Here is a 9359-nt window from a genome sequence, read left to right as displayed (position 1 = left end):
TATCCCGTACCCTGGTTATAATCATCTCAGCTACTTGAACCAGTGGCTTTAGAGATGAGATATTTTTGTGGTTTCCACCTATCCTGCTCACCTTAAATCTATGGTGTATATTCTGCATTAATGACAGATTGTCCAACCTGGTTGGGTCATTACTCTGTGCTAGGGATGCTGGGTGCTAGGGAATGCTGTTTGTAACCTTGTTCCAAGTTTTTATCTTTTTTTTTCATGGGAGGTTCTGCCTTTATCCCAGTTATTAAGGGATATGTACTGACTCTCAGAATTCTTTTTTTTTTTTTTAAGATTTTATTTATTTATTTGACAGACAGAGATCAGAAGTGGGCAAAGAGGCAGGCGGGGGTGGGGGAGGGAAGCAGGCTCCCTGTTGAGCAGAGAGCCCTATGTGGGGCTGATCCCAGGACCCTGGGATCATGACCTGAGCTGAAGGCAGAAGCTTTAACCCACTGAGCCACCCAGGCGCCCCTATCCAAATTCTTTTAATATAAAATTTAATGGTAGAGGTAGGGCCATGAAGTCATCTTGTTCTGCCATTTCTTTATGTTACTGACAATTCAGTGTATCAGAAAAGGTCCCCAAATCAGGTATTTGTTTCGAGGGGATAGATTAACAAGGGGAAAGTTATACAATTATAACATGCCAAATAAGGAACAGATCGTGGGTCGGAAACAGTCACAACTGTAGAAAGAAGTGACGGCCAAGGAGCAATTGAACAGTGGGGACTGCTTGTTCAGGGCAGTTGAAATCGTCAGCAAGAAGTGTGTTTTCCTTCTTGGCGCCTCATTTCATTCTTCCTGGAATTCCCATCACTGCTTTTGGCCTCTTACTCTTTCTAGGTACAGCCTTTTTGGAGACCCTGTTCCCAGGCTGTGAGAGCTTGTCAGTGACTCAAAGCCTGAGGAGTTCTCTGCTTGTCTTACTGCTATAGGGAAGGAAGTGTGCTGTTTTGTTTTGTGTTTAAAGATTTATTTATTTATTTATTTGACAGACAGAGATCACAAGTAGGCAGAGAGGCAGGCAGAGAGAGAAGAAAGCAGGCTCCCCGACGAGCAGAGAGCCCGATGTGGGGCTTCATCCTAGGACCCTGAGATCATGGCCTGAGCCAAAGGCAGAGCCTTAACCCACTGAGCCACCCAGGCACCCCTCAATTTTCATTTTTGAAAGATCACTCTGGTTGCTGTGGAGAGAATGGATCGGTTGGAGGGGGGAAGGAGCAGAGGACATCCATTGAGGAGTCTACTGAAGTAATATGTTAGGAGCTTAAGGCAGAATGGTGGCTGAGGAAATGTAGAAATGAGAAGAAGCAGATCTGAGTCCTGAGGAATAGTCATTTAGGAATCATATTGGAAAGTGAGGCCTTGTGAAAACCAGAAGCTGGTTCCAAGAGGGAAGGAATAATCAGGCGTGTCAGAAACTGTGGAGAGGTTGAATTAGATAGGAATGAAAAGTATGCCAAATTGATACGGCAGCTTTGCGATCTTTTCTGACCCCTGTAAAAGGAGTTGTAGTGGACCCAGAAGCTATGTTGAAGTGGACCAAAGAAGAGGAAGTGGGTTTCTGTTTCTAGCATGTCATCACTGCCGAAGACAACAAAAAGTGCTCATTAATACATAAGAAAACAGGGGCGCCTGGGTAGCTCAGTTGGTTAAGTGTCCAACTCTTGGTTTTGGCTCAGATCATGACGTCATGGTTGTGGGACCACGTGGGGCTCTGCACTCAGTGCGGAGTCGGCTTCAGATTATTTCTCCCTCTTGCTCTGCCCCTCCCCGCTCCGTCTGTCGCAAGTAAATAAATAAAATCTGTTTATCTGTTTGAGAGAGAGGGAGAGCATGAGCTGGGGGTGAGGAGAGGGAGAAGCAGACTACCCAGTGAGGAAGTAGCCCGAGGCAGGGCTCGATCCCAGGACCCTGGGATCATGACCTGAGCCAAAGGCAGACGCCTAGCCAACTGAGCCACCCAGGTGCCCCAATAAATAAAATCCTTAAAATAATAGACGAGAAAAGATCTTCTTAAAAGCCTCAAAGATCTGCAAGTTAAGGAATGATCATGATAAAACCCAAGAGACTGTGAGAACACAGAGAGGTGAAGTAATGAAATCAGCTTTGGACAAAGACAACTGTGGTATTTGGGGAGTTTGAGGATTTCAACTTTGCAAAAGCCACCCAAAACCTAGGGGTAAAAGACGCAAACCCAGAAAACAATTATTTTTTTTAAAGATTTTTTATTTATTTATTTGACAGACAGAGATCACAAGTAGGCAGAGAGACAGGTAGAGAGAGAAAGGAAGAGAAGCAGGCTCCCTGCCTAGCAGAGAGCCCGATGCGGAGCTCGATCCCAGGACCCTGAGATCATGACCTGAGCCGAAGGCAGAGGCTTAACCCACTGAGCCACCCAGGCGCCCCCCCACCGCAAGAAACCAATTAAAGGTGGAAAGTCTAATAGAAGTCCTCTTCCCATTAAATGTGTGTCCAAATGGAATAAACCCTTGTGAAGGAGAATGGAATTTGCTCTCCCACCCACTCCCCCGGGGAACTACAAAGGAATATTGCCTTGGTGGTGCCAAGCAGGACAGAGGAAAATATTGGCCCAGAAGCTGTCATCATGTTGCCCTAATTCCCACTGCCTGGGTGACTCCAGAAATGTCTAGCCATAAATTTAAAGTGATCCTGGCCTGTGAATGTTTCCAGACACTCAGCAAAAGCAAGCACAGATCCTGTGCTGAGGAAATTCACCTCTGTCCTAGATCTCAAGAATATATTCACATCATTTTATAAGGAGAGCGTGCAGTTTACAAAAGTTAATAGCCAAACAAAGAATTGAATTACCGCAAGTGAGAACCGGCAAAAGTAGCCGACAGCATTTAAATAATTTAAATGCTGGAATTATTATTTATGTATGTATTTCTTTATGTATATATGCATTGTATGTATGTATTTAAGTAGGCTCCATGCCCAATGGACTTGAACCCACAACCCTGAGATCAAGAGTCACACACTCTACTGACTGAGCCAGCCAGGTGCCCCTAGATACTGGATTTATTAAACACAGAATATAAAGAACTATGCTTACTATGTTTACATAAATAAAAATGTGTGTGGGGAACAAGGATTTCTAAAGAATTCTAGAGATACTTGAAAAATTATTTCACCAAACTTCTAGGAGTAAAAAAAAATCATGATTGAAATTAAGAACTCAATTGAAGAGATTAAGAGCAGATTAGACCCAATTAATTAGACAATTCGTGAACTGGAGGACATTTCAGGAAAAAACTGTTTATAAGAGAACTGAAAGTTCTGATCACAAGAAAAAAAATTTGTCACAGTGTAAAAAAAAGAGATTAATTAATTAATCTCTAAAAAGAGATTATCTGCAGATGTCAACTAGACTTATTGTGGTGATCACATCACAATACACACAAATGTATATTGTACACCTGAAACTAATATAATGTTATATGTCAATAATCTCACTTTAAAAAAGAAATTATGTAGGAGCACCTGGGTGGCTCAGTTGGTTAAGTGTCTGCCTTCAGCTCAGGTCGTGATCCCAGCGTCCTGGGATCCAGCTCTGCATGGGGCTCCCTGCTCAGTGGGGAGCCTGCTTCTCCCTCTCCCACTCCCCCTGCTTGTGTTCCCTTTGTCGCTGTCTCTTTCTGTCAAGTAAATAAGTAAAATCTTAAAAAAAAATAAATTATTTGGAAAACAGCACAGAAAGACAAAAAAAAATAAAATACATAAAAAAGGTACAAAATTTTTTTGTAGGCTGGTTTTGTTATTTGGTCAGTTTTAAATCAAGTTGTACAACGTAACGTCTAGTTGATGGTACTGGGACAACTGAACGTCCACATGCAGAAGAATTGTTAGTCAATTCTCTCTTTTTCTTATAAAATGTCACTTGGCTTTTATCACTGGGATTCATGGAGTCCACAGAAGTGCCCCCTTTGCTGTCTGTGCATGAACTGGCCAGTGGCCAACAAGCTTTGAAAGAAGGGACGTGATTGGTTGGTGATTGTGACCCATATCCATCAATTACCTCGTTTTTTGAGGACTGAAAAGACAGCGGCAAAAGCTGTACCTCCCGCGATTACTCACAGTTAATACAGGATGGTAATGACAATGGAACTGTGTTGTTGAGAGACTGGCGTTATTTAACTAAACTATGGTAACTGATATCTGTGCGTATTGAAACCTTCAAGTGCTGTGTATCCCTCCCATATAGTACAAGAACCTTGTAATACTGTGTTTCCCTTAAGTGCCTCCCAACATTTGGGCTGTCTTTGTCATATACTTTTCCTCTGCTTATGCTACAAACCCATAAAATATTGATCATTTTTGAAAATTTTATTTATTTATTTGACAGAGATCACAAGTAGGCAGAGAGGCAGGCAGAAAGAGAGAGGAGGAAGCAGGCTGCCTGCTGAGCAGAGACCCCCCCCCACCATATGGGGCTCAATCCCAAGACCCTGGGAGCCCCCAAGAGCCTGGGATCATGACCTGAGCTGAAGGCAGAGGCTTTAACCCACTGAGCCACCCAGGGGCCCTTTTTGTATCATTTTTGAATAAGAGAACTGTCTTCCTACCTATCCCCTATTTACTGTTTTGAGGGCTCTGCATGTCTTTGTATAGATCCAGATTTTTTAAAAGATTTTATTTTCAAGGACTCTTTACACCCAGTGTGGGACTGGAACTTACAAACTCAACACCAAGAGTCGTATGCTCTTCTGACTGAGCAAGCCAGCCGCCCCCATATAAATCCAGATTTCCATCCTATATGAGGCCTGAAGGACTTCCTTTAACATTTCTTGGAGTTCAGGTCTTTTGGCGCTGAATTCTTTCAGCTTTTGTATATCTGAAGAAAAATCTTTATTTTGCCTTTGTTTTGGAAAGATCTATTTACTGGGTGAAGAAGTCTAGGTTGACTTTTTTTTCCTTTCACTACTGTAAAGATGTTCCACTGTCTGCTGGCTTGCCCTTTTTCTGATGAGAAAGCTATCTTTTTTTTTTTTTTTCCCTTCTGGCTCCTTTTAAGATTTTCTCTATGACTGGTTTCAAGCGATGTGTTTATCATGTGTCTTGGTGTAGTTTTCATGTTTCTTGTGCTTGGGGCTGGTTGATCTTACTAATTGTTGAGCGGCCAGTACTTAGCACACTACCTGACATGTTGCAGATAAATCAATAAATATTTTGTGACTCAAACTAAATGGTTTTGTCTGGTAAAGCCACCACATGAATGCATCTATTTGGATCTTCACATATTTCAATTTGTTAAACCAAAATCATTTTCACTGACAAGTATGACATTTTGCTGTGGGCTCTTACTCTCCCTCTGGCTGCCCCCACCCAGCGCCCCCACTTTAAGCTCCAGGAAATCTGAATTATTTTGGGTTTTCGAAACTGTTGTGCGCTTTCGCAATTCTGTGCCTTTGTACATGCTATTCCCTCTGCTTTTATTTCTTTTGTCTGCCTGGAGGAGCACTAGTCATCTTTCCAGACCAGTTCAGTTGGTTCAACTTCTAAGGAGCTTAAGAATTCCTTGACTCAGGGGCACCAGGGTGGCTCAATGGTTTAAGCATCTGCCTTCAGCTCAGGTCATGATCCCAGGGTCCCAGGATTGAGCCCCACATCAGGCTCCTTGCTCAGCAGGGAGCCTGCTTCTCCCTCTCCCACCCACCTTACTTGTGTTCCCTCTCTCGCTGTCTCTCTCTCTCTCTCCCTCTCTCTCTGTATGTGCCAAATAAATAAATAACATCTTAAAAAAAAAAGAATTCCTTGTCTCAAACCCCTTTCCTATCTGATTGGCCACTGCTTCATTTGGGTCCATCCTAATTTTTTAAGTAGATTTTATTCATTTGAGAGAAAGCATGAAAGAGAGAGAGCAAGCAGGGTGTGGGGGAGGAGGACAAGGGGAGGGCAGAAGGAGAGAGAGAGAAGCAGGCTCCCCACTGAGCAGGGAGCACAATTCGGAGCTCAGTCCTAGGGACCCTGGGATCGTGACCTGAGCCAAAGGCAGACACTTAACTGACTGAGCCACCCAGGTGCCCTGAGCCCATCCACATTTTGTAAGTACTTCCTTCTCTGCACTGATCACATTTGGATATCCGAATACATCCAGCACACAGCCCAATTTTAGACACATTGAAGTACACAGCAATCATTACTTGAATAAACAGGCATTGGGAGGAATTTAAGGAAAGGAAGAGAGAAATTAGGAGGATTCTCAATGCAAATCTTGTAGGGCTAGTTAAATAGGGATTTTAATTTTTACTGCAAGTCACACTGAGGTCCTTTGGGGCACATGGGGGGCTCAGTTGGTTAAGTGTCCATCTTGATTTCGGCTCAGGTCATGATTCTGGGGTCATGAGATGGAGTCCTGCATCGGGCTCCTCGCTGAGCACAGAACCTGCTTAAGATTCTCTCTCCCACTCCCTCTGCCCCTCCCCTCATTCATTCTCTTTTTATCTCTCTCACTAAGAAAAATTAAGAACCTTTGTAGAATCCTGAGCAAAGTGGTAACATGATCTAACTTAATGGTTTATAATCGTCTCTCTGGATGTGTGTAGAGAGTCAATGGTGGCTGTGTTGTAAGTTGAATTGTGTCCCTCCCAGAAAGAGAAGCTCAAAATCTTACCCTTCAGTACCTGTGAATGTGCCCTTATTAGAACTAGGGTTTCTGTGGATTTAATGAAGTTAGGGTGAGGTCATATTGGATTAAAGTGGGCCCTAATTCAATAATGGACGTTCTTATTTTCTTTTAATTTCTTTTTTTTAAAAAATATTTTGTTTGTTTATTTGACAGAGATCACAAGTAAGCAGTGAGGCAGGCAAAGAGAGAGGGAAGCAGGCTCCCTGCCAAGCAGAGTGTCTGATGTGGAGCTTGATCCCAGGACCCTGGGATCATGACCTGAGCAGAAGGCAGAGACTTTAACCCACTGAGCCACCCAGGCGCCCCCACGGATGTTGTTATAAGAGGAGGGGAATTTGGGCACACAGACACACCAAAAGAGAAGACAGTTATATGAAAACACACAGATACCCAGGGAGAACACCATGTGCAGACAGAGGCAGAGACTGGCGTGATGTGTCTACAAGCCAAAGAAGGCCACAGCTAGAAGTTAGGGGAGAGAGATTGTCTCCCAGAGTGTCTGGATGGAATCATCCCTGCACACACCTTGATTTCAGTCTTCGGCCTCCAGCACGGTGAGAGAACGGGTCTGCTGTTTTAAGCCATCTAGGTTGTGACACTTTGATGCAGGAGCCATAGGAGGCTAATACAGTCGACAAGGGTAGAAGCAGCTAGGAGGCTGCTGGAACAGTCTAGACAGGAGATGGCGGGGTCCAGGATCAGGTGGTAATGGTGGAGATGGTGAGAAACCTCAGATTCTGGGTACATTATGAAGATAGATCCAACAGAATTTGCCAATGTATAGGTCATGGGGTGAAAGCAATGTAGGCCAGTCTTCTCTGCCTGAATAATTTAAATACTTATCAACATACAATATACACCCATAAGGGTATATTTTTTCATTGCCTCAAATATCCCAGGTTTGAGGCTATTCAAACAAGGATCATTCATCAGGGAAGTGAAAAGAAGCTTATTTTGCTGTGTGATCAAAGGGTAAATCACATTATTTCTCTGGGTCTCAACATGCTACTTGGTAAAACAAGAAAATTGAGCTCCATCCTATGACCGTATGATTCTATTATTACCAGGCGCCTTGTTGCCTTGGTATTGATTAGTTTCCAGAGGATAGTAAACTGTTTTCTGACTTCCATATTTGAGAACCGATCTCCAAGTCTGCAGTAGCCTTGAGTACAGAACTCTCTGTCCTCTCTGTTGTTGATTTTCTGCCATTTGATACTTTGAGTACATAAAAAAAGTGACCCACCATATTTAAAAATAGAAATACAGCAAGACCAAAGTAACCCTTTGTGCATTTTTCCAGGGATATGAGAGTGGAGTGGGGTTGCCTAAGGGGATTCTGGGACTCCATCTGAAATAACGATTTGGAATTTTGAGTCTTGAGATTTCAGAATGGAAGGGGTTCCTAGAGCACACTCTAAGCTAGCACCATCTGTGTGCTTATATTTATATTTTTAGGAGGGTAATAAATTTATAAAAGAGGATGACTAGTACTAACCCTAATAGCAAACATTTATATAGGGGTTACTATGTGTCAGGCATCACTCTAAAGGTTTTGAAAGTATGAATTCACTTAATCCTCACAACGCTCCTAGGATCTAGGCACAATTATTATTCCCATTGTACAAACAAGGAAACTGAGGCACAGAGCTATTAAGATCCTTTTAGTGCATTAATAAGGGATCCTATGTCAAGCAAAAATAAGTGGAACCCTTTTAAAATAATTAAAACAGAGATGATAAATGCAAGGCAATGTAGAGACTTAGTATGGAGAAAAGCGGTTTTGTCAGAATCCCACAAACTACTTCTTACAGTGTCTGTAACAAAACACCCATGACATTAGGCCTCAACCCTCAAGGCCTCAAATCCTTGTTGACACTGGTTCTCTAAGGAGGAAAAAGGAGATTGAGAACTAGGCCTCGGGGCTTCTGAATACAACTTCACCAGCTCCCAAACACCTGTTAGATCCAGTTCTCAAGAAGTTTTGAAGTTTCGAAATGTATCCTGGCATTGTTTCTTTCTTTCTTTCTTTCTTTCTTTTATAAAGATTTTATTTATCCAACAGAGATAAACACAGTGAGAGAGGGAACACAAGCAGGGCGAGTGGGAAAGGGAGAAGTAGGCTTCCCACTGAGCAAGGAGCCCGATGTGGGGCTGGATTCCAGGACACTGGGATCGTGGCCTGAGCTGAACGCAGCAGCCCAGCGGCTGAGCCACCCAGGCGCCCCCCGGCACAGTTTCTAAATCAGTCCGTTGCTGGGTCTGGAGAAATTTGACTGTCCCTTTTCCAACTGTGTTTAAACCTTTCACTTGAGATTTCAGAGCCAATGTTTCATTTCTAGAAAATAGGGAGGAGCCTTTCTAAAAGTCACAGTTTTTTTAAAATTATTTATTTATTTACTCATGAAGTTACAGACAGAGAGAAGGCAGAGGGAGAAGCAACCTCCCCACAACGCAGGGAGCCCTACGTGGGGCTTGATCTGGGATCCCGACCTGAGCTGAAGGCAGACCCTTAACCGACTGAGCCACCCCGGCGCCCCTAAAAGTCACAGTTATCACAATCTTGAACCCCCCAGTCCCGCTCTGTTCCACGCCCCACAGTCTTCGCGGGCTCGATCGTCTGGTCAGGCCCAGCTGGGTCCACATGGGACCAGAGCCACAGTGTGTTATCAGTGTGTGTGACCAACTTAGTGATGGTAGAATCA

The sequence above is a fragment of the Neovison vison genome, chromosome X (assembly GCF_020171115.1).
Source record: "Neovison vison isolate M4711 chromosome X, ASM_NN_V1, whole genome shotgun sequence".
Taxonomy (NCBI): domain Eukaryota; kingdom Metazoa; phylum Chordata; class Mammalia; order Carnivora; family Mustelidae; genus Neogale; species Neogale vison.
Note: the sequence above shows the minus strand (reverse complement) of the source record.